Source organism: Calypte anna, chromosome Z, assembly GCF_003957555.1.
Source record: "Calypte anna isolate BGI_N300 chromosome Z, bCalAnn1_v1.p, whole genome shotgun sequence".
NCBI classification, from domain to species: Eukaryota; Metazoa; Chordata; class Aves; order Apodiformes; family Trochilidae; genus Calypte; species Calypte anna.
In genome coordinates, this window is record NC_044274.1 from 58,664,606 (window position 1) to 58,691,157 (window position 26,552).

Consider the following 26,552-nt stretch of genomic DNA (forward strand, 5'->3'; position numbering starts at 1 on the left):
GCCTTAAAGAGTCTGACAGTTCTTGGAAAAATTCTGCAATCTTCCTTCTATGAGAGTATGTTTCTGTAACTTGGCCTGCTCTTTACTGGCAATTCTTTGATATTCTAAATCTGCAGGTACCTAGAGACATCACTTCCACCAGCTGACACAGAAGTATCCCTGTGATGGTATATAGGTCATACTTAGTGACCGAGGACGTGTCATTATTGGAGGTTTTCATTAAACAGTGAGATGGTACTAAAGATGATCTGAAATAGCTTTGGTTAACTCCATTCTTCAAGCTAGAGGTTGGACTAGGTCACCTGCAAAGGTACAATCAATATTTCTGTGATTCTATGAAATTTCAAAGCATCCATTCCAGAAGAAAAAGGGAGAGTTGGCCACTCAAGACACAGAGAAGGCTGAGGGACTCAATGACTACTTTGCATTGGTCTTTGCTGGTAAGAAGTCTGATCACACCCTCCATGTTATAAAAGGGACTGGGAAAAGGAAAATTCCCCCAGTGTAGATGGTAGGTTTGAGATCACTTCATGTGATTACTGTGATAACAATACATATTATGTGATTCCACTTGGGCCAACTGATCTTTGGGCTTTGGGACCTTAACAGATTCTTGATCAAACCTCAAAATCCTAGGAACCTATGATCCTAAATAATTCTTTAGAATAACAATAGAATTTGCTGTTTTCCACATTGTTTAATCTCCCATTGGCAAAGGAATGTATCCCTCAAAAAAAGTGACCAAAACCTCAACCAGAGCTGAGAAATTTTGGAAGAACACTTTCCAGCACAAGGCAATGCTTTCTGTCCTGAAGAAAAGACAAATAAAATAAAAATAAAAATTATCTCTACAGTTCTAATATAATCTGTGTTGTGGAACTGTTACTCAAGTCAGCCATGAAACACGTCAGATAAGTCAATGCATATATCAACATAGGAAATCTTTGTGATTTTTTTTGAAATAAATTATGAAGTCAGTCTTCAACTATGTACTTTTTTATTTCTTCAGTGGAGATTATAAACCAATTTATAATTAAATTTAAAAATCAGACATTTTTTAGCTATGATTAAAAATGTTTTTTGAAATAAGATCTTAGATATGGCTGAAAGTTTTAGTTAAATTTTCCTTCTACGTAAGGCAGAATAGCATTTTTAATGCAAGAATACAGATGAGAGAGAAATATGAAAATAATCTCATCATTTCAGTTTCATTATGAGAAGTTTGTTCATCTTTGTGCTATGTTCTGCCAGGTGTTGGCAGCAAAAAGGTCCAGATAGATCTGCCAGTGGGCCCCTTCAAACACTTTAGTAAAACTGGCTCAGTCCCAAAAAATCACCTCATGAAAGGCTCCTGTTGGGGTAAATCTTCCCCAGACACAGCTGAGTCTAATGACAACTTTCTAATGACTGTAAAGAAAGTTCCAATTAGTTTGGGGAAAGCAGCAGTTAACAGATCTTGGCAGTAGTCTTAGGTGTGACCTTCCTCTGTTAGCAGCTTGTGAATGTAAGCAGTACTAACATTTGCTGAAGATTTCTGCACCTTTTTAAGGGCACTGTAGCCTGGGATGTTAGGGTGGGAGACTGTGAACTTCCATTGACATTGAAGCTTTGCTGTGAAATACAGTCCCACATCCCAGCTACCCTGCTCTAGTGTGACTTCACACATCTCAGTGGCAACTCTCTAAGTCCAGTTGCCTTAGAGTATATCCCAGCATCAGTTCTGCACACAGAGGGAACAAGGCTTCAGTAACAGTAAGCAAATTTGATACCAGTTTATGATTTCCCACATTTTAGTGGGAGAGAGCAAGAATATATTAATATCTAGTCTGGTTATGCTTTCAAGAATCTGTTAAGGTCCCAAAGCCCAAAGATCAGTTGGCCCAAGTGGAATCACATAATATGTATTGTTATCACAGTAATCACATGAAGTTTAACAAGGATAAGTGCCAAATTCTGCACCTAGGACAGGGCAACCCCAGTTGCAACTACAGACTGGAGAATGAGTGGCTGGAGAGCAGTGAAGCAGAAAGGGACCTGGGGGTCCTGGTTGATGGCAAACTGAACATAAGCCAGCAGTGTGCCTTGGAAGCCAGGAGGGACAACTGTTCTTGGAGTGCATCAAGCACAGCATTGCCAGCCAGTCAAGGGGACTGTCCCACACTACTCTGCACTGGTGCAGTCTTACCTTGAGTACTGTGTGCAGTTTTAGGCCTTGTAGTATAGAGAAGACAAGAGGATCTATAGGAAAGCAATGAAGATGGTGAAGGGTCACTGGGTTGTCTGGTTTGGAGAAAAGGAGGCTGTAGGGAGACCTCAATGAAGTCTATGGATTCCTAATGAGTGGAAGTGATGGGACTAGCACTAATTTCTTCACTCCTGTGACTGTAGGAAATTTTAGAAAGCTGAATCAGGGGAGGTTTTTTGCCCAGAGGTCAGTTGAGCAGTGGAACACTCTCCCCAAAGAAGTCATCACAGCACCAAACCTACCTGAGTTAAAGAAATGTTTGGATGATTCTCTCAGGCACAGGGTGTGATTACGGGGATGCCTTACAAAGCAACAGGATTTGGACTTTATGATCCTAATGGGTCCCTTCCAAGTCAGCAGGTTCTCTGATTCTATAAATCTTCCTGATTATTAAATGTTTGCAGGGTACGGGTGGATGCCTGGGTTGACTGCCCCTCCACAGTGGCTGAGTTTGATGAGCAGCGTGTGGTGTTTCCTCTGTCTTGAGGTTAACAGCACTGTGACAAAATCCAAGTCCCACAGAAACGTGCACTGTTTCTTGACTTCATGAAGACCTCGCTGGGTGGTGCATTTCCATCAGCCTCCAAGGTGGTTGGAAAAGCCTTCTATTTTTTCATGTAATTTACATCAATCTTTACAGCATATAGTTAAATTTCTTTACTTTTTATAGCTATTTCCCTGATCAGAAATACCTCTGAAAATCTAGTGCAACTGACTCTGCAAGATCTACTTTAGAAAACTGTATTCTTTTTAGTGAAAGAAGGGATTGAGTCTAGTGTCCCAGACATTATATTCTACCAAGAGCTTGTTCTGCAAGCTGCTACAACAAGCTTTCCTGCATAGATAACAGATAGATAACAGATGTTAGGTTATAGAGAGGAAAATGTTTAGGAAAACCATCTACAGATTGTTGAATCCTCACAACTAAAATGATGAATGGCAGTGACTGAAGTCTAAGATGTAGTTTTAATAGAGAATGTTTCATAAAGGAACGATTTTGTGTCAATTTTTAGTTATTAAAATGAAAATATTTAATTTTGCAGTCTGAGTTACATGCAGAACAAAAGAAATCAATGTAAGTTAATAATTTTGATTCTGTAACTCTCCTATTGAATAGTAATTTAGCTGAAAAGCAGATGTACTCTGATTAGGTGTACAAATATAGAAATACATTGATTACAAAGTGAAATTCCTTGAAGTGTTCCCTAAGAGAGGACAATCCGTCTTTTAAGAGAAAAATATCTTAGTAGTCTTTCCATTTACAAAAATTTTGTGAATTAATATCTCAATAAATAACAGATACTTACTGACTTCTTTATGAACTATCAGCAAACTCGAGTGACAGTCTGTTGAACAGCATTTACAGAAATGTACAGAGTCATAATTTGATTCCATCTTATGGTCATAAATCTTATCAACTGCTGGAGACAAACAGCAGATGGAAGAAATACTTGAATATGCATAGAGTCTGACCCTTACAAATCTTTGAAAGTTTGCAACCATTTATACTAGTGCTCTGTTTTACCTCCTTTCCTCTGTTATGAAACAGTGAAATCAAAATTAATTTGTCTCTCAGGATCTCTTACAACAGCTACTTTTAGTGTACATGAACCAGCCTCCTCGCACACTCTAAGTAAAAAAATCTCTTCTGATTTGGCCTTCAGTCTCCGTAATCCCCTGAAGAATGTCTGAGAGTTCACCCAGTGCTAGTTGTCCCTTTGGTAAAGTCCTGGTTTGAGACAGGATAAAGGTGATTTTCTGTCTTGTAATTTTGCTTTCAGATAAGTTTCGTGTAAGTAGCTGCACTTGCTGAAATTAAACACCAAGTTTCTCAGACAGTGTCTGCTTCTGGGACTGGTAATGCTTGACGTTTATAACTACAGCTAGAGACTGGTATGCAGAACCAAGGACACTGCTCAGTTTTGAGGAGCATTTTGCTCTCCAGAAGGAGAAAAGGAGTAAAGAGGTCACACCTGCAACCCTCCCTTAAGGAGGAGTGGACAAGATAAATGACCAAAATTAACTCAACAGAGTATTCCATCCCATACACTTCATACTCAGTATAAATTTGAAGGATCACAAGAATCAAACTTCTTCCTGCTTCTTTCCTTCCCTGTCCTTGTTTCCTTTGGCATCCTGGGACAATTCCATCCATTTGTCTGCCTGTGGTCCTGATCCATGCCATACTGAATCTGTGTGTTCTGCCTCCAGCTCCCAGCTGCTGCTGACTCCAGCCTGGACTTTCCCAAGGCTGCCCTGCAGCCTTGGTAGTGACGTGAGAGTTACTGGGGGAAAAGAGGGAGCAGAGTGGTATCAATTTTCCTGTATATTTGCATATATTTAATAATTTTTTTCCTTTTTATCATTACTGTTCCATTAAAGCTGTGTAGTTTACTTTCCAACCCATAAGTCTCTCTCCCTTATTCTCTCCCCTTCCTTCATCAGGGACGGGAGGGGATTAATAGAGATCATCTGGTATTCAGTCTAGTTGTCAGGGCAGCGTTAAATCATCCCATGTTGGGCACCAGTAAATCTGTCATGGTTTAACACAGGTCTCCACATACCACATCTCTTCTTCTATTCCTTTCCCCTCTTAGAGGCAATAAATATTTGTACATAAGCTAGCAGGAAGAAGCCAGAAACTGAGATAGTTGTGCGAAGTTATTTGTAAGAGAGGACTACCGAGTTTACTGAAAAACACATCTGCCCGTCACATATAGGGCTGACTGTCCATGTCATCTCACACTGTTAAGGCCAGGAGCTGCCATTTCAATGAAACTTTGTCTTTTCCTCTTGCCTGAGGTGATTTAGAACATCCTGAAACTGTCCAAGTCCAAAATGTTACTTGACCTTCAGCTCTTGGCCTGTTTCCAGCTGCAAGGTCGACCATCAAAGACATCTAGAATAATGAACTGCTTTCTCTGTCTTATGTGGAAGTACAGGTCTCAGCTATTAGGCTTTATCTTCATTGCTGATGTCCACAAAGTGAGTGTTAAGTGAAGTTAGTGGAGCCTGGCAAGTTTGGGTCATAATGTGATAGCAGAAGAGGTACTTGAAAGAACCTGGAAAATTCATTCTCTGGGTTTTGCATACTTTGTAACTCTGCAGGTGCTCTTGTTTTTGAATTAAACTGGGAATGACTGCCCTTGGGGTGCTGGGTAAAAGATCAGTAAATATTAGTATTGACTCCACAAAGAGGTCATATTGAGAGGTTATTTATTGCCACATTAAACAATCCTCCTTTCATTTTGTCACTGGCAGGCTACTTAATAAAGGCTAACTTTATTTTTTCTACCTCTTTGAATGTGACTTTTCCTACTGTGTAATATTAATTTGCACTTTTTTCACTGAAGTCCTGCATGTGTGAATTCCAGTGACATAATATATATGTCACTATATATTGACATAGTTTTGGTTCCAGTGACATAATATATACTGGGAGCAGAACCAAATCAGCTGCCTATCTGAAACTTCTCAGTCCTGTAGTACTCAGCAGTTGCCAGATGCCATTTGTCTCCTCAAGCCTGTAAGATGTGAAAAATTATTTTTACACCAAGCTGGTAGATAACAGCATCCAGATGAGAGGTGCAAATGACCAAGGTAACTGCAAAAGAGAAAGAAAATGACAATAACTTGTTCCTTTGTGTAATCATCAGATGGAAAGCAAATGTTTTCAGTAACTGATAATAATCTCCTTCTAATAAGGCAGTCTATGGGCTTAGAATAGATGACTTAGCATTTTTTCCTAAATAACAGACAAATATATAGCTAATAGAATGTGATTTAATTTTATGAATAAGAAGATCACATAAATTTCCTGTAACATATGATAATTTCCAACTGAATTATCCTTGACAGAGTTATGCCATCTTTAATTTTGTAAAAAGATTATGATCTTAATTGAAAGATTCTGTTTTTGCCACAGAATCTTGCTCTCTTAAACTTTTCACTTCAGTGTTTCTTCATTATCTACTCTACAATATATTTTATTTGTCACTAGGAACAAAGGTGTCTTATTATAACAAGATATAGATGTGAACAAGAGGTTTCTGCAGAAGAATAAATAACTGCAGTGACATTTTTTGGAGGGGTTCCTTTTTTAAAAAAAATTTCTTTGCTTGTAGCAGGAAACCTAAGAGCTCGTATTCACATGTCCACCATCCACTCTGGCTTTTCAGAGAGTATAAAGGAATCTGGAACACACTGCATCATCATAAATACTCCATGATAGAAAAAAGACCCTACTCCTTCCAAAACCATCTTTTTCTCATTAATATATTAATACTGTACTGCTGATTATGTATTTTAAGTTGACTGATAAAATTCTTCATCAGAGTAACTTTGTTTTGGGTTTGTGCACCATAGCTCCATACACCCTCAAATTATACTGAAACATGCAACAGGATTTAGCATTCATATTGCAGTTAGAGAATGAAGTGATATCATCCTTGGGTTTTGTTGTTCCTGGCAGAAGAATGCGTGGAATCCTCCCAGGATGCCAAAGCAAACAGGGTCAGGGGAAGAAGGGAGCAGGAAGGTGTTCGATCCTTGTGATCCCCCAAATTTATTCTGAGTATGACTTGTATGGGATGGAATACTCTGGTCAAGTTTGGTAATTTATCTTGTTCATTCCTGCCTAGGGGTAATTGTGGGTGTGACCTTTTTACTCCTTTTCTCCTTCTGGAGGGCAAAATGTTCTTCAGAACTCAGCAGTGTCCTTGGTTCTGCATACCATTCTCTAGCAGTAATTAAATTTGAGCGTTATCAATCCCAGAAACAGACACTGTCTGAGAAACTTGCTGTTAACTTCATCAAGTGCACCTACTTACAAGAAACTTAGCTGAAAGAAAAATTACAAGACAGAAAATCACAAGTATCCTGTCCCAACCAGGACATTCATTCTCAATGCATGAAATCAAAAATACATTTTTTGGATATTTATGGGATTTCATTTTTTCTCATGTCTTGGGTAAGGGATATTCAATTCTTGTCTGGGAGAGCCCTCTGACATATTTGAGTTTATCAGTGTGTTCTGAATCACTTTGTTGACATGGAAGCCTAATATGCTACACCACCAGAATGGCTTTTCAAAATTCAGGAATAGTAAGATTTATAAGAATGTTCTACATCGACTGGAGGTCTGTGAAAGAATGGCACAGCATCTTCAGTAGGGCAATGCTGTGGAAGTGAGTCTGGTTTTAGAGGACACGAATTCTGTTTATTTGTTAGGACTAGCCTTGAAGCAAGTGCTGAAACTGCTTGGGGAAAAATATTAATGAATTCTATGTATTTCTCTTCAGACAAAGTAATTAATCTAGATGAGGTTTTTCTAGAGGTACAGTAAATGATTCTTATAATATTGAAAAAGTATGCTTTTTACAATCTCTAAATAAAAATTACTGCCATAGGAATATTTAGTGCTTCCCTATGCTGACCAATAACCAATATTCTAAGGTTAGTCTTCAGATGTACTAAGCTTTAGGACTTGTTTAGTTATTTCTGCATGGTTTTTTCCCCTGCTGGTATGTGCTTGCTAATTTAGACAAAGTCAGAACAGTAACTCTGGTTTTTCATTGATTAAACACCAATTAAAAAAGAAAAATCATAGAGTTGAAAATTGTAGTCTATTAGGTAAAAATCAGACTACATTTGATATCGTCAGTGAAATTACTTCCTCCCTTCTCCTGAATTTGTCCCTGGGACATAAAATGGCATCTTTTTGGTGTTTCAATATGATGTAGTAGTTTATTATTATTTAATTAATGGCTAATAGAAAGAGAATGCAACTTGCTAGACTTACCACGCTTCCTGGGATCCCCCAGTCATGTCCAGAGTGTCTGAACAAGAAGATCCACAGAGTGTATTCTTGCAAGATGTCCCAGTTGCATATCTTCTCCCCACAACTGCAAGTTTCCCCCAGTGAAGGCTGGAACACTTACAGAAAGTAGGAAAAGAATGAGTGGGAAGGATTAGAAGTAGATAAATCAAAGACAGCAAGGGTTGTGGGCAAAGATACCCACAAATATCTGTTTAAAGTAATTAAACCACAATACATAGAAATTAATTTTTCAAATGACTAGTAATTATCCACAAACTCATTACCTCAGGGTAGCATTCTGGATAAGTTCTTAGCAGGAGCAAAAAATGTTATTCATACCACTAGAAATGTTACACTGGTTAGAAAAGAAACCTAAATTATACTGTGCCGCTTTAGTGGAAATAATAATATACAGTAGTGCCTCAGGGCATGAACTCACTAAGAAGTGGTGTGAGCTACGGAGAAAGTGCCTCTTTGAGCAGGTAGGATTTTGAAACCCTGACTCAGGAAAGATTTCTTTACACTTTCCTTGGAGGATTTCCTGCAGGTTCAAACAGGACATACTGAACTGGGTGGTCTAATGGCTTACACTACAGGAACATCTGTTTTTATTCCTACCAACTGGGAACACACTGTTTTTGTACTCTCTCTTATGCTGTGTGAGACTTCATAAAAACATTTTAATAGTGCTTCAGTTCTGAAGCTCCTGACGTATTATTATGTGTACTGAGGTGACATAAATTGCAGTCAGTAGTTACAATGTGTAACAGAGCCCAAACAGCATGGGACGTGATTTGCTTAAGCTTTTACATTTGTTCATAATATTTTCAGCTAAGAAATATAGGTTTTATTTCTTCCATCATATTTGCAAAATGTATTTATCTATGTTAACAGAGGACTTGATGAAGTCTCTCTTGAACACAAAAGCTCTTATATCTGAGATTTTAGTACTGAGCTGTGGTAGATGTGTACTGGGAAAATTTATGCACAGTGTACTTAATTTATTTCAGATTATTACTGCCCTAAGGTTGCTGATGTTTGACTGAAAAATTAAGATCTGTCTATGCACATTGTCCTGTTGTATTAATCATACATAGATTTTTATAGACATGTATAGAAAAAATGAATTTAAGAATTATCTTACATGCATTCTGCTCAGCTTTATTTATGAGGAACATTTATTTTTATTACCCACTGACATCTCATAGGCCCTCACACTTTTCCTGCATGTAAAAATAGGTTTTTCTCGGTATACACAGTAAATTAGGGCAGAAAAAGAAGTCTTCTAATTTCATTCATCTACAGATGACATTGCAGTTATCAGAAATAAATGAGTAGAATAATCAATTTTTGATCATATGAAGAAAGCTCTTCAGCAGTAGGCGCTTTCAGGGCCAAAGAAATCTGAATCTTCAGCATTCATAGTACATCTTTAACATTCTTTCAGAATCTTACCTCAAGGAAAATGTATTAATATTTTGTTGAAACTTCACAGCCTGAAAATCCTTTCCATTTGTTTCCTTCCCCTTTTCTTCTACTGTACACTTCATACTGCTTTTTCCCTATTTTTGCCAATGCCCCATATTACTGCCTCCAATTTTACTTTTTATTTTCACATTTTCCAAATTCATTTTCACATGGTTTTGGTGTGAAAAATCCTCACATCCAAAATTGGTTGTAAATTTGTTTTAATAAGGTCAATGCAAGCTACCTGGTTGCTCTATAAATGAATAAAAACACCATCTCCTAATCAGCCTCTAAATAGCATCTTCTCTCCTGATCCAGAACAATCTCAAAAGTTCAGCTTAATTAATTAGGCAAAAATCTGCTTCTGCTGTTCTTGCCCAGTGAAGTTGTAGAGTCTCCTTCTCTGGAGCCATTGAAAACCCACCTGGGCATGTTTCTGTGTGATCTACATTGGGTGATCCTGCTCTGGCAGGGAGGTTGGACTTGATGATCTTTTGGTATCTCTTCCAACTCCTAACATTCTGTGGTGTCTGATTCTTTGATCCTTTTCAGGTTTGCCCAAGACTCTTCTTGGACAAGATTCACAATGTATGATACATATGGTACACGATGCATATGGTATCTATGCCTGCTTTTCTCTAAATTTATTGTATCTTTATTCTTATTTACAGTAATTCTGATGGATTATTTTATGGTTTATTTCATATTTTTTTTAAATATTATTTTTAAAATATTGTACTGAGAGCCTGTGATGCAAATGTTCTTTTTTTTAACATTTTCTTAAATGCAGATTTATGCTCTCTAGCTCTCTGTTTTACCAAAGTGGTAATTCAACTTAAAAAAAAATTAAAAATCAAGTTTTACAGAAGAACTAAGTCCGTATGAATAAGTATTTAGTTGCAAATGTATGTATTTTTTTTTTCTAATTCTGGTTTTATTACTGTATTGAGCAGAATAAGAAATCTGCTCATGGTGTACTGCACTATGTATTAATATTACATAAACTTTCTTCAGTCTGTAACTTACCAAACAATTCTGCTGGTACACAACTGGGTTACAGTGAACCTGATTAACAACCTTCAGGCGTATTTCTGCTTCAGGAAATGTACATCTCCTAAACACTCTTCTTAAAAATGGTAATCAGTAGCATGAAGATTGCAATGATTAAAAGAGTTTAAACAGTCTCAAGACTGAAACAGGCAGTAATCCTATGGCATATCTGAGTAAACCAAATTCTTATGAAGGACAAGAGGACAGGTCAGAGTGTAAATGTAACTCTCAGCCTCCACTGATTTGCTGCCAGTTTCAGACAAGCAGGACTATTATAGTTTGCTGCATGAGAGGAAAAAAAGATGAAAGCAATGACTTTCAGTCTAATGTCTTCCTTTATTCTTTCTATATCATTTAGCCTATGCTATGCTTCATCACCATTTAAAATGTAACATTTTAACAATTTTTTATTCTACCCTTTTATATATTCTCTGAAGCAAGACACTTTTAACTTCAGTTACAGTGCTGGAACGTTTGATTTGAAGTGACTTGAAGCAGTATATATTAATGATGTATAAGAGGGCTACAGACAGAATGGCTTTAAATGTGTGGGTTTTTTGGTTTTTTTTTCTTTTGTATCACTCAAGCTCAAATTTTTTATTGCAGGTGCTTATTTTACCCCATAGAATTCTTGGTGCCTATTGCAAAACTCTTGCTCTGCATTTCAGAAAGAGTTCTCTGACCTTTTCCACAGAAACATTTTCCTAAAAGAATATTAAACTTCACTGGATAAATGTATCCCTTGAAAGTTACACAGGTGGCCATACACATGTGTCTTAAAAATAAGTTACTGTCTATGCAAGGGCAATAATCTCAAAGGTTAATTTTAGTCCAGTACACTAGATCTGATATAGATCTGGGCCAGAACTGTTCCCTAAAAAGCATCTCATCTCTCATTGAGCCATAAAAGAGACTATGAAGATTAAATTTATGTCATGCACTTTGGTGGGTATCCCCTTTTTACACAATTTCCTTATACACAGGATCAACAGTTTAACAGTAGCAATGCTGGCTTTCCAGAGAGATCTGATTCTCTAGAGACAAAGGAGAAATCCTGTTTCTATCCCAACACTTTCACATTTTGTGCTTTTTCCATACATTTAAGCTGTGACTTGTCTCTCAGTATCACATGTGAATTCAGAGTCCTCAGTCCTATGTCTATATCATGAAATATGAAAGTTGTTTGGCAAGATTTTCAGATAGGTTGAGAGTTTATCTGTAAGGTTTGGGAATAATGAAGGAGTCAGATAGGTTTCTACATGGCAACCAGAATAATTAGAGGTGTCATCATAGGCCTTCCTTATTTTTCACCTTAGAGCAAGAGATCAAATGAGACATAACCACACCAAATAAATCCTCACCTCTGCAGACCTGGCAAGATCCATCTGCCGCTCTTGAGGTACCTGACAGATGAAGATACAAAGTCGTCTTTGAAAATTCAGGGCAGTTTGATGAAGTTCTCATTGACTGGAAAAGACACAATATAACCTGATTTTCGAAAAGGAAAAGAAGGAAGTCACGGACAAAGAGAAGTTATTTGCTGGCAACCAGCATGGCTTCACCAAGGGCAAATCATGCCTGACAAATGTGGTAGCCTTTTATGATGAGGTCACAGCATCAGTGGACAAGGAAGAGAGTAACTGGTGTCATCTGCCTGGCCTAGTGGAAAGTGTTTGAATGTATTCTACATGACTTCCTGGTCTTTAAATTGGACAGATAAGGATTTGATGGATGGACCACTCCTGGATAAGGAACTGGCTGGCTGTTCACACCCAAAGAGTACTAGTCAATGTTTGGAAATGAGTGGCACTTTTCAAGGCTGGGTACCGGGACCACGCTGTTTAATATCTTTGTTGGTGATATGGTGAGTGGAATCAAGTGCACCCTCAGAAAGTTTTGTGATGATGACAAGATGTGCAGGATGGTTGACACACTGAAGGGAAGAGAGGTCATGCAGGGGTGCACTGACAGGCTTGAGAGATGAGCCCATGACAACCACAAGAAGTTCAATAAGGCCAAATACAATTCCTCTCTTTTTTGTCTTCCTCAACTCTTCTTTACTAATTCCACAATGGATTTTTTTTTTGTATTATCATTGAGTACATTTGTGCTTGGTAAAAAAGACTGAGAAAATGGGTAACTTCAGCAATCCATTTGCTTACAAAAAGGGATATGTAAGGCACTTAATATTTCTGGGCAGCAAGGTCATCTAGTGACAAGAGAGAAATCAACATGAAGCATCCATTTGTGATAGCCCAGTCACACAGTAGCTCTGCTTTGAACACAACATAAACTGAAATCTACTGCTGGGCTTTCTGGGCCTTTGAGCCATCAGACTGAACTAGGCCAGGATGAATGTTTTCTGTCTAGAAAAAAAATCTGCCCAGTTCTGTTCTTTGTGTCTAGGGTAGAATTTTAGCTCAAAACATGGGAAATAGTCATTGTCTGTTTTGAATCAGGGACTTAGGTGTGGGGTTTTAGACTTTTCAAGCAAATTACCTGTTTCTGGTACCCATGGGATTTCTATTTGACCCTTCTCAATATCTTATTCATGAATAAAACCACCAAGATAAAAGAATTTTTTTTTTCCTCCCACCCTTACCAAAGAGATTCAAAGATCCTTTCTTTCCATTCTGGACTAAAGTATTTGAAAGAAAACAATTCAGCATGGTTTAGGTATGAGTTATATCCCTGATCTCTCAAAATGAAAAAGCTGTCAAGACAATTTTCACTAAAACACATATTAGGGCTTCCTAGATGGACAAAGATCCCAGTTACCAAGCTGCAGCATTCAAACACCTTTAGTGGGATTTCCATGCCCAGTCAAGACTTCAGACCTCTAAGCCTCCCTGTCTGCCCAAATGTAAGTCTGTTTTGAAGCATTGTGAAAACAATGAGCAAGCATTGATCGTGACGACAGAAAGGGAACATGCAGAAAAGTGCCAGGCATAATGCGCATGTGTCCTACATAATAGACACAGGTATTTCAGGTATATCCCAGTGCTTTCATGTCAGAAACAAACAAACAAAAAACCAACCAAGCAAATGAAAAGCTGCTGATTGTTGCTTCTGTTTGGAGTTTATTGATTTTTTTTAATTCACTTTGTTGCTATGATTTATGGGAGGTTTTCTTGCAAAAAGCCCCAAAATAATTCACCAATGTGTGTCATAGCAGTTTTCAGCATATTTAAATCAGTTTTTAGGTAACTTAGAAATCCAAATATAGCAGACTTGTTATTTCTGGTAGGCTTTCCAGAAATTTCTGAAAAATTCTGAGTTCATTCAGAAATTCAAATTTCAAATTTTCGTCACTTCTGAGATTATTACTGAAAAGATCAGTTATGTACATGAAGAATGGAGACCAAAATCTTTTCACTGAAATGCTGTGAAAGTACTTGAATTTCTCAAAACCTTGTTTGAATTTTTCTTAAAAAAGGATTTAAAGGAGCCAGAAAGGAATTTAATAAGAAATGCAGTATTAAAACTTTATATTTCTTATATAAGTCATATTTTGTTACAAGATGTAGCTTGAGTGAAAAACCTTCAATGACGTAAATATATTGAAAGGAAGGTGTATTGGCACTCTTCATCTTCTTACACTCATCACTCTGCTTCTAGAATCATGTTTCTAAAGATGGAGGATTCTTTTTCACCTTTAGACTTTCACATGATCTTGGAAAAAGCTGATCAAATGAAGTTAATTCTCTTTTGTACACTAGAAGTAAAGCGGCAGTAACACAAGCTAAAACTCACCTTTCAGAAATAAATTTTGGATGCATTTTAAGATTTAGAGTAACTGTAGAGCTACATGCCTCATTAAAATCATAGAATCATAGAATGGGTTAGGTTGGCAGGGACCCTAGATACTTAGGTATTCCAACCTCTCCTCAAAGCAGAGGTTCTCCAGCCCCTGGATCATCTTTGTGGGCCTCCTCTGAACTTGTTCCAACAGATCTATGTCCTTCTTATGGTGGGGAGCACTTTTGAGATCTAGCAGTATCAGGAATCCAACAGGAGAGAAGTCTTCTGATCTGTTTGCTCTCCAAACCTAAGTGAGAAGAGGACTGTAAGGAAGCAGGGAGAGCAAAGGTTAAAAAGAAGCTAACATCATAACATTGGTTCAGCTTTAGACTAACTGCAACATATTCCTTGGCTACTCCTTAAAAATTAATCACTCCGGTCCTCTCTCTTCCTCCTTAATTTGAATCATGCATTAAAGTCTTTTGGTGAATAACATCCTGTTATTTGCTGTCACCACAGTTACTGCAGTTTGGAACACTTCATTCGATTTGCTACTGTCCCACTTTTTTGCTTTTTGTTGTGTAACTGGTTGTTCTGACAAATATCTGAAGTACTGCTCTACTTGGTCTTCATTCTTGCTCATCCTTTTTCCTGTTTCCTTCATTAATTTAGTCAGGGTTATCTTCTCTGTGTAGATGGACTATATTTTTGCTCAATTTTCCCCGCTTTTTCCCTGTTTGAAGGTTATGGTTTGTGTCCTGGGTTTGTGTCCAAAGCAGTGCACTGGAGCAGAAAAGTACTCTATATGGGAAGTTAGCAGTGCTTACTAGGAGAGATGGGACTGGTGAAATGGAGGAAGAAGGTTCAACAAAGTCAGTTGCCATGGGAGAGAGTGAAAGAGATTGAAAACAGGCTGTCATCCTGTGAATGCATTTTTTTCTAAAGTTTCTCTGACCAGAAGCTGTCACTATCTCTCTGACCCCTGGTGTTCCAGGGCCCATGGCTCAGCTCTGCTATGGTACCAGTACAGACAGAACCCTCGTTCATGCAGCTGAGAAAACTGCCAGGCTGTGAGGAAGGGTTGTGAGCAGGTCTGCATGACAGAGACATGCATGGTAAGAAAGGTAAAATTACAGAAGCAGGACTGATGGAAAAGGGATGTTTAACTCAGGGGCTAAGGGGAAATACAGAATTAAAATTAAAAATTAAATTAAAAAGTACAAAATCCTAAGTATAAGATTAGAGTGTTGACTGATCCTATGGGAGAGCAGCACTGAAGCCAACACATTCTCTCCTGCCTACCCAGCAAAATTTTCCTCTGGTGTCTTACTAGGGTGGGAAGCAAACTCATGATGAATCTCCAGTTTTCTTTTATGTCCTGGCTCATAATTATCTGCTTTGTACTTACACACTGATAATATGATGATTTGGTAGTATACAAGAAAAGAAGCCACACTCATGTTAAATGCAGCAGCAGTACCAGAGTGACTGGTGCCTCCTCTTCTATCTGAGTCTGGAAATAGGCAAATAAGAACACATCCAAGGAGGAAGGAGAACATACACAAGGACTGTGTAAAGATGTTGATCTCATCTCTACTAAATATGTTGGAGTAAGCAGCATTAACAATACATCCTGAGAAGGGAGAGAAGGAAACATCACATGTCAAGACCCCAGGAATAAAGAGACGAACAGCTTACCTAATGAAAGACAGTGCATCCCTCATGCATTGGCACTGGGGTAGAAGATGGAGTAGGTTATAGCTAAGCAAAAGGTAAACACATTATATTTTGAAGTTAAAGTAATGAACCTATCACTTTGAAGGAAGTAGAAAATGAATTTACTAATATTGCATTTCTCCACAGCAGGTTACTATGTTTTCAGATGAAATACAATGGAAATGAAAGGAGATCTTTAGAGGCACCCTTTAACAACAGGTTTGCTCTGAGCTGTTTATAGGGTAATTTCACTGGAAGGAAACTGAAAAATATAAATCAAAGGAAATAAATTTTTCTTCCCCTCAGAAACATCATATTAGATTTTAGTATGTCATAATCTAATCTTTGCTCGGTCCCCAACAGTGTATGTGACAAGTAAAGCACTAGAAATGGTTGCTTTTTGAAAAGTGATTTAAAACCAAAGGACAATCCACTGAGACAGAAGGGTCAAAACCTTTATTTGTCATGGCTTCAAAGTTCATTTGTACATTTCACATTGAGCTTGATTTCTCCTGGATGCTACTGTGGAAAAAATTCTACATAAAAGTAGAATTCCAAGAGAGGCTGAGTGGGAAAAACAAACCTTCTACAGAAATAGAGTGGAACAAGAAACATCTAAGATACCAGTCTCAGAAGGATTTTGAGCACTCTCGGAATTGGTAATAAAATTGAGTGTGATGGTAAAACATGGTGTAGTACCATGAAATGCCTAGTGTTTAACAAAAGAAGCAATTTCATTAATGAAAAACTTGAGCTCAGTCCCAGGAAAAAAAACCCTATATCCTCACAAATAAATAGTTTAAAGAGTTAAGCATAACTTCTTTATGACAGGAGAAGGAACAGAATAAATTTGAAAGAATTGACGATCTTCAAACTAAAAATATTTATTAAGAAAGCCTCCTAGCTGTATTAATTTTCTTGGCAATAGTTTTAGTCTAAATACCCCTTCAGAAACTGAGTTACTAATGAAACAATATGCTAGACTTAATTCCTTCCTTCCTCTGACCTTTTGCTGTGATGTGTTCCAGTTGCTGTTGACAGCTGCTGCAAGACTTGGGCCAGTGCTCCTCTGCCATTCTCACCCATTCTGCCTGTGCAGATGCCATGGGGTGATACATATCCTGATCTGGAGTGCAGGGTGTGGCCTTCTAAAACCATTGCAGGTCTTAGAGATAGTCTAAGCTTGGAGAGGATGACAATGTTTCTTTCTTCCTGAACTTCTTGTGAATTACTTGGCTCCTTTCTCCAACAAGTTCTGAGAGTAATTCTGTTTACAGGTTTTGAAGAACCCTAGGCCTAGGGTATACTGAACTGTGAGATTTCCAGGAGTATTATAAAGCTATTGTGAAAATAATAAGGATTTTATCCTTGGCTATTCTAGACATTTTATTCTTAAGTAATATATATGGTGCACAGGAAGAAAGTACACAATCTGGTGAGATGTCAAGAGTTTGCATCACTCCCTGAGTAACCTTCAGAAAAAACCAGCATTACATATCCTCTGTTATCCAGGAAAATATATGAACAGCATTCCTTCTGACTTGATTCCTTCTGAATCTTGATTCCAACAAATACACACATTCTGAACTAAATTTGTGAACAAAATTTCTTTTACTTCAATCTGCCATACGTATCATAGGAACTGAATCATAAGAATTAATATCTGCTGCATGAATGCTGTCTACGTTTCCATTAAAAACTAAAAATGAAGAAACAAGTGTTTCCCAACATATATGGAAGGCAGCAGCTGTTTGGGCAAAACTTGTGTAAAATCAAGACACAAGAGTTCCATTTATATGCATATGTATCATTCCCTATATATTAATATCATGCCTAGTGATATTTGACAGTAGGATTTCTTTGTTGGTATGAAATGCCAAGAACACTGAAACTTTGCAAATGAATAAAATGTTCTGTGAAATGTTATGTGTTTAGACACAGCAATTTATTTCTTGTTTATTTCTGTTTGTATTACCTGTATAGCGAGCTTAGGGCACATGAGCAAAAGTTAGTCACCTGAAGATTAATAAACTCAAAATAAATTAAAAGCAAAGCAAGAAATAAACATAGTATGCCAATTTCCAAAATTTAGAGATATAGACAAACAGAAAAAATATTCCTACAAATCTGTGTTATTACACTTTACAACATTTCAACAATTTTTCTACAAAAACATTACTTTAAACATCAATTAAAAAAAAAAAAAGAACAATGCAATGATTTATCTGAAGTCATGTCTCACTTTAAAGTGCCTTCTCATGTCTTCAAAGTTAAGTTTGTATGCTCTGCTGAGGTGTTTAATGAATTCTATTTGTTCTAATAAAAAATGAGAGTCCAGGAAATAAGTAAAATTTTAAAATATTGGAAAAGTGAAGAAAAATAAATAACTAGTGGAAGGAAACCTTGCATGTCATTATTTTTCCCACCTCACATCTATTCTGCTGGGCTTCTCCTAGTCTGCTACTTGCTTTAAGAAGCACGAGAGTCTAAGAGTCCCACTCTTATTTGGAGTACCATGCAAATGCATTGTAGAACTACTTGGTATTTTACTCCAAAGTATAGCCAAGCTTTATTCACAGTGAAAGAATACTAGGAACTGCCTCTAGCTTGCAGCTTGTCCTGGAGCCAATCTTTATTCACAATACGAGAATATTAGGAGCTGTCTCTCTCTCTCTCTTAACTGGTGCCACCTGTGATAAATTAGAACAAGTTTAATGCTACTGTAATGGAAGTAATTCTGTATTTTCTCCTGAACGTGTGTTACAAGACTTACGTTGTAAAAGTATTTGATCTAGGCAGTTACATGGCTGTGTCAGAAGTACCCTTCTTACCACTTCATTGTGGTTATAAGGAGGGGAGAAAGAGTAATTTTTATTACTGAAATATGGCATAATATCTCTGTAGATGTAATGTCTGATCCTACATAAAATTTGAAAACAAATTTCTGGTTTTCAAGCTGTGGCAGAGCACACATCATATTCAGTCCCTTAAAATAAAACCAGAATAGATGTAGGCTCATACACATATCTTAAGATAAAGCACGTGACCCTATGAAAGTATGTTCATTGATTAAAGAGGGAATATATATAGCTTCATCAGACAATTTTATACTTTTTATTTTCCTATGGATATATCCTATGGATAAAATGAGTCCCTCTTTTCCCTCTTTACTAAGTCAAGGCTTAGTCAACTTCCACCTGTCTCCAGTAACTGCAGGGAACTGATAATGGACCAGAAGCTTAAGATGAGCTGTCAGTGTCCTCTTGCAGCCCAGAAAGCCAACCAGGTCCTGGACTGTATCAAAACAAGCATAGTCAAACAGTTGAGGAAGGTGACTGCTCCCCTCTAGTCTGCTCTTATGAGACCCCACCTGGACTACTGTGTCCAGTTATGGAGTTCCCAACATAAGAAGAACATAGAGCTCTTTGAAAGTGTTTAGAGAGCCACAAAAATTATCAGAAGGCTGGAATGCCCTCTGATGGCATGATAGACTGAGGAATTGGGGTTGTTCAGTCTGGAGAAGAGGAGGCTCTGAGGTCACCTCAAGGCAGCTTTCATATACAAGAAGAGGGCCTAAAGAAAGATGGGATATGATTTTTTGCATGGGTGTGTAGGAGGAGGTCAAGCAGCAAAGGTTTAAAACTTGGAGAGTGGATGTTAAAGATTAGGAAAAAATTATTTCCTGTGAGGGTGGTGAGATGCTGGAAAAGGTCGCCCAAGGAAGCTATGGATGTTCCCTGTCAGGAAATCCTCAGGGCCAGGTCAGATGGAGCCTTGAGAAATTTTATCTAGTGGGAGTGTCCCTGCCCATGCAAGGGGGATGGAACTAGATGATCTTTAAGATTCCATCTCTAGCCATTCTATGATTCTATGTGTTTTGCTGTTTAATTCTTATTATTTTTATTATTATTTCATCAGCAATTGTAATCAAACAGGAAAACCCCAATTCACTAATAAGATCAAATTCTGCTTTCAGGCTAAGTTGATAGATAAAAAGTTCACAGGAACAACAAAACCCAAGGACGATATCACTTCATTCTCTAACAGCAATATGAATGCTAAATCCTGTTGCATGTTTCAGTATAATTTGAGGGTGTATGGAGCTATGGTGCACAAACCCAAAACAAAGTTACTCTTATGAAGAATTTTATCAGTCAACTTAAAATACGTAATCAGCAGTATAGTATTAATATATTAATGAGAAAAAGATGTTTTTTGGGGGGATGAGGTCTTTTTGCTACAATGGAGTATTTATAAAAATGCAGTGTGTTCCAGAATCCTTTATACCCTCTGAAAAGCCAGAGTGGATGGTGGATATGTGAATATGAGCTCTTAGATTTCCTGCTACAGGCAAAATAAGTTTTTTTAAAAAAAGAACCCCTCCAAAAAATGTCACTGCAGTTATTTATTCTTCTGCAGAAACCTCTTGTTCACATCTATATCTTGTTATAATAAGACACCTTTGTTCCTAGTGACAAAGAAATTAAAAAATCTTTTGGAGTAGACAATGAAGAAACACTGAAGTGAAAAGTTTGAGAGCAAGTTTCTGTGGCAAAAACAGAATCTTTCAATAAGATCATAATCTTTTTACAAAATTAAAGATGGCATAACTCTGTCAAGGATAATTCAGTTGGAAATTATCATATGTTACAGGAAATCTATGTGATCTTCTTATTCATAAAATTAAATCACATTCTATTAGCTATATATTTGTCTGTTATTTAGGAAAAAATGCTAAGTCATCCATTCTAAGCCCATAGACTGCCTTATTAGAAGGAGATTATTATCAGTTACTGAAAACATTTGCTTTCCATCTGACGATTACACAAAGGAACAAGTTATTGTCATTTTCTTTCTCTTTTGCAGTTACCTTGGTCATTTGCACCTCTCATCTGGATGCTGTTATCTACCAGCTTGGTGTAAAAATAATTTTTCACATCTTACAGGCTTGAGGAGACAAATGGCATCTGGCAACTGCTGAGTACTACAGGACTGAGAAGTTTCAGATAGGCAGCTGATTTGGTTCTGCTCCCAGTATATATTATGTCACTGGAACCAAAACTATGTCAATATATAGTGACATATATATTATGTCACTGGAATTCACACATGCAGGACTTCAGTGAAAAAAGTGCAAATTAATATTACACAGTAGGAAAAGTCACATTCAAAGAGGTAGAAAAAATAAAGTTAGCCTTTATTAAGTAGCCTGCCAGTGACAAAATGAAAGGAGGATTGTTTAATGTGGCAATAAATAACCTCTCAATATGACCTCTTTGTGGAGTCAATACTAATATTTACTGATCTTTTACCCAGCACCCCAAGGGCAGTCATTCCCAGTTTAATTCAAAAACAAGAGCACCTGCAGAGTTACAAAGTATGCAAAACCCAGAGAATGAATTTTCCAGGTTCTTTCAAGTACCTCTTCTGCTATCACATTATGACCCAAACTTGCCAGGCTCCACTAACTTCACTTAACACTCACTTTGTGGACATCAGCAATGAAGATAAAGCCTAATAGCTGAGACCTGTACTTCCACATAAGACAGAGAAAGCAGTTCATTATTCTAGATGTCTTTGATGGTCGACCTTGCAGCTGGAAACAGGCCAAGAGCTGAAGGTCAAGTAACATTTTGGACTTGGACAGTTTCAGGATGTTCTAAATCACCTCAGGCAAGAGGAAAAGACAAAGTTTCATTGAAATGGCAGCTCCTGGCCTTAACAGTGTGAGATGACATGGACAGTCAGCCCTATATGTGACGGGCAGATGTGTTTTTCAGTAAACTCGGTAGTCACAAAACTATCTCAGTTTCTGGCCTCTTCCTGCTAGCATATGCACCAATATTTATTGCCTCTAAGGAGGGAAAGGAATAGAAGAAGAGATGAGGTATGTGGAGATTTCATTCCAATGCTGAGTAGGATGTGAACTGCCACAGCCAGAGCAGGAAACTCTGCCTCATACCAGCACAAATTTAAATGAGAGAATTATCACATGGAACCACCAGGGTTTTCTATATTGTCTTGTTTCATTTCTGTAATTTCTAAATGGAAGTGTGGTATCCTACAAAATGGCTGTTTATTTGAATAAATATTTTAATTTATACAGAACTTCACCTAAACTAAAGAACTAAATACAGAACTAAACCAAAACTTTTTAAAAGAAAACCGTGGAAAAATCTTTATTTGCATGCTTTCTTTTTAAAACCCACACGTAGAAGCTCTTCCTCCACCAGATGAGGAACTTTTCTGTTACAAGACAGAGAGTTTCAATCCTAAAATTAATGGATTACCTCTACTTTTAGAGGACAACTAGCAGTAGCTTTTGCATCAATGACTACTCTTAACCTTTAGAGATCTTAATGGCATCAAGTATACTCTTTTATTCTGTCTCTTAGGCTTTTTTCAAGATGCAAATAATTTTTATTTTACTGTACAATCTTTCCCTCAGGTTTTGATGGGAATATCTATAACATCTGGCAGCAAGGCTTTTCCAGGGAGTACTAAAGATTTTCCATTCCCACCAATTCCAAATGTTGTGTACCAGCCACAAAACTCCTACAACACCTGTGCCATGGGTCCAGGTGGTGCTGCCTCTGAGATTCAGAAAACAATAGATCCCTGCCTACAAGAGATTCTTATGCTGCATATGGCAGAAACTATTTTGATTCGTGGTGCTGATGTGTTTCTTTTTCTCCAACAAAAAAGACTACATAGACTTTTGTTAGGAATAATCATGGTGGCTTAGGTGGACTTTATGTTATACCCACTATTTTGAAAGATGAAAAGATAATTGCTGGTATTTTTCTGGAAGCATAAATACTTCTTTTATCTTGTTTCATATGATTTCTGGCAGCTCTTTGAAGTGTGAGTAAAGACACTGAACATTTCTCAAGTCAGTTAAAAAGTAGTTTATTTAACAAGTTTCCTCCTTTATTTCCCTTTCTCAAGTAATTTTGTAGTTTTGCATTCTAGGAATCATGAATAGATATCTCTTGAAAAGCTTTGCATTGGCATGGAGGGGATGGTGGAGATACAACAGGATGTGTGCTAGAATACTGTAGAGATATTCTGGATAAGACGAAGTTGGAAAACAATGAAAAAATGACAAATGAAGAATCAAGGAGAGAGCAATCTGCAAGAAATAATGTAAGGAACAATCATTCAAATTATTTTGCAATTAGCTACTGCAAAGACCTAAAATAGAGAAAAGTTCTGTCATTTCTGTGCATGAGGGATATCAAAACAAATCTCTACATTTTCAAAACAAAATTTTTGTCATAGTCTGACCATCGTTAGCAGTAGTTTCCCCTAAAAGCATTAGGATTTATAATAGTGCTATAAATTGAAAAGGAGGAAGACCTTTTTGTTGCTCACATTCTATGGTAGTATACTGTGGGGTCCAAAAATATGACATTGAAATAATAATTTCATTCTTTTTCATCTTGTTAATAAGTAATTACAAGAAATGCATGAATCAGCTTCACAAGGATTAGGTCACATCTAATCCTCTTCACACACCTCTTCCCACAAATAAAATATATTTTATTTGCTGTTGATGACAGTTTCTTTTCCAATGACCTCCTGTTCCTTATTCAGTCAAAAGTTCAGGGCACTTTTTTTACAATTTAGTCCACCTGTAGACCCTGAAAACACTGAATTAAAATAAATTGCACAGACTATGATAAATTTTACAATAAACAAAGTGCTGAATTAAGTGTAGAGATCTTTTATAGGTAATGAAACATTATATATATAAGTATAGCCATAGGTTTTCGTCCTTTATTATTTTTACATGATCATAGAACAGAAGCTAGTGAATTAATTTTCTAGCATCCAAAGTGTATTATATCAGTAATTTTTTTTCAGTTTAAACAGCAGGAGCCCTCAGATAGTTTTTTTTCATATCAGTTTAGTTATTAGTGAGATAAAATCACATAAGTATCAATAAACAGATGTTAGTTTCCCTACCTGAGGACACAGGTTTTTTTGTGTTGACAAGGATCTTTATCTGAATCAAGAAAGATTTGCTGGATTAGGCTTTGCCCATTTCTAATCTTTCTCTCTCTTTTTTTTTTTTTTTTTTTATTTTATTTTATTTCTTGGAAAAGTATAGTATTTGTAGGTTTAGATTCTAGGCTTTATGACTGACAGTGGAAGAGGCCCTGGCATTCTGATAATAAAACATTACCTACGGGGAGGAGGAAAATTCACAATCACAAAGCAGCTGGAATCTGAGGTGTAACAAATCACACCCTGCAAAAACTTAGCTCTGTCCAGCGGAATGTGTGAATAGAAAGGGATGTTTGAAAATGGTTTTCATCCTCAGGCAGTGCACATTTTGGGATTCACACTAAAGCCAAATAAACCTTGGGTCTTTCATATTAGATAATTAACCAAGAGAGGGCAAGTAAGTGAGTTCATGAAAACAAAGGTGAGTTTTCAGGTAGGGACAAAGAGCAAAGGAAGCGAAGTTGTTTAAAAATATCTGAGTCACAGAAAAGTTCAAAGACAAAGGAAATTTATGATCTGAATATCTGGAAAATTTTCTCAGGATTAGCAAAAAAAAAAACCAAAAAACAAAAAAACCCACAAAACAAACAAACAAATCACAAAAAAAACACCGAAAAAAACCCCTATTCTCCATATGGTTTCACGTATTCACCAAGTGGTAAAGTTTGGCACATATTTGAGGGTTTTTTTCTTCCAAAAAAGAGGAACAGACAGTGCATATTTCTTAATCCCACACAGAAATTATTTATGTCTGCACTGTCAAGAAGGAAACTGTACATTTCAAAATTAATTCATATGCTTCGTCAATTTTCAAGATGAAACTCCACTGTCTCTGAAATGACATACCAACTGTGAAGTTAGAGAAAAACAGGTTCTCATTTTCTCATTTTTCTCATTTTTCACTATTGAATAACTATTACTGGAATTTCTAACATGCCCATCACTTAGATAAGTAGGCATCGTTGCCCAATTCTTGAAAAGCAGCTGTTCCTTTGTGGTATGAAAGCCAAACAGTGCTCCCATTGGGATATAGCCTGAGTCACTAATGTATCAGACTGTATTAATTAGAGGTAATGCATATACTAACACTAAAAAGGGAAGATGATGTCATAGTTTCATCTTCTGTGAACATTTGTCCAAGTTAAAATAACTACTTAGAGTATGAAAATAAAGAGATAAGAGACATTAACAGGCTGTCTTTATTATCTATAAGGTGGCTGTCATTAACATGTTGAGAAGTTTGGAGAGCTAATCAAAAAGCTGATCTGAACTACTGTCTTTTATAAATCAACAGAAGGTATTGTCAGAAATGATCAAGTGGCAGATCATAAAATTTTTCTTTCTCTCAGTTCAGAAATACATACTATGAAAAATCTGTGCCATGAAAGATAGGTTAGGAATGTGAGTCCAAAATACATTATAAAATATCCCTGTCTACATATTTTTCTGAACAAAGTTGCTATAGTTGCTGAAAAGTATGAGATGACCCTGCATTACCCATTGTTTTCTTCACGTTACATATACAGTAATTTCTTAATTTATTGCTATTCTTATCCATTGATATAAAGTTATCATACCAAGTGTCTGAAATGAACCACTCTGCTCTGCAGCAATCATTTATAACTTTCCATTGTCTTCATAAACATGATTGATAAAACTCATAAATATATAAAGCTATGGAAGTGTGTTACTTGTTCCTAATAACTAAATACGAGTTAGTATCTGTTTTCCTCATGTTAGAGAGTCACTATCATGTTTCAGCTTGCAATTCAGGATGCAATAGCCTAGGCTACTTAGAAGCATTAATGTTTTGGCAGAAGTCTGCTCTTCTGCTTTTCTGGAGTTGCGCCATCACAAACATCACGAACTCATGATAGGTATACTGGCACTTTTTTAAAGTAAACAACAAAAGTACTCTGTTTTGTTGTGTTTTTTTTAAAATAATCTTGCTCGATACAAGTTAGTATTCTAATGACTCTTTTGCTTTGCTATTGTTTTAATAGAATGTTGTCTTCAAAAGATGTAGACCTTATGACTTCTAGGATAACTCAATCTCCAGTAAAACCACAGACAAAAATTTATTTTTTAAAGCAAGTAAATCTAGACATGCATTTGACATTTGCTCTACTTTTTACATTTTCTTTTTCATTCTTCTCTTTCTGCCCATTTTTTGTTTTGTGCAAGCTTTGTACAGATACAGCACACCTCTCACATCTGAATGTTCATAAAAATGATATTTACATAGGCAGAAATCTTTTATTCTTAGTTCTGATCCATGTTTCACAATTTTCCATCTTTGAGAAGTTCCTGCCACTCTCATGTGTCTCATGTCCCACAGTTTCTGACTTTTTTGTAATTTTCACAATTATTTAATTTGTGACTAGTAAGAACATATATTTCATGGAATTATCAGGTCTCACATGTTCTAGACTAAACAAAAGCACGAGTAAAACCCCACATTTTTTAACAGTCTCTCCAGAGATAGCAGAGGCAAAGGCTTCCTGA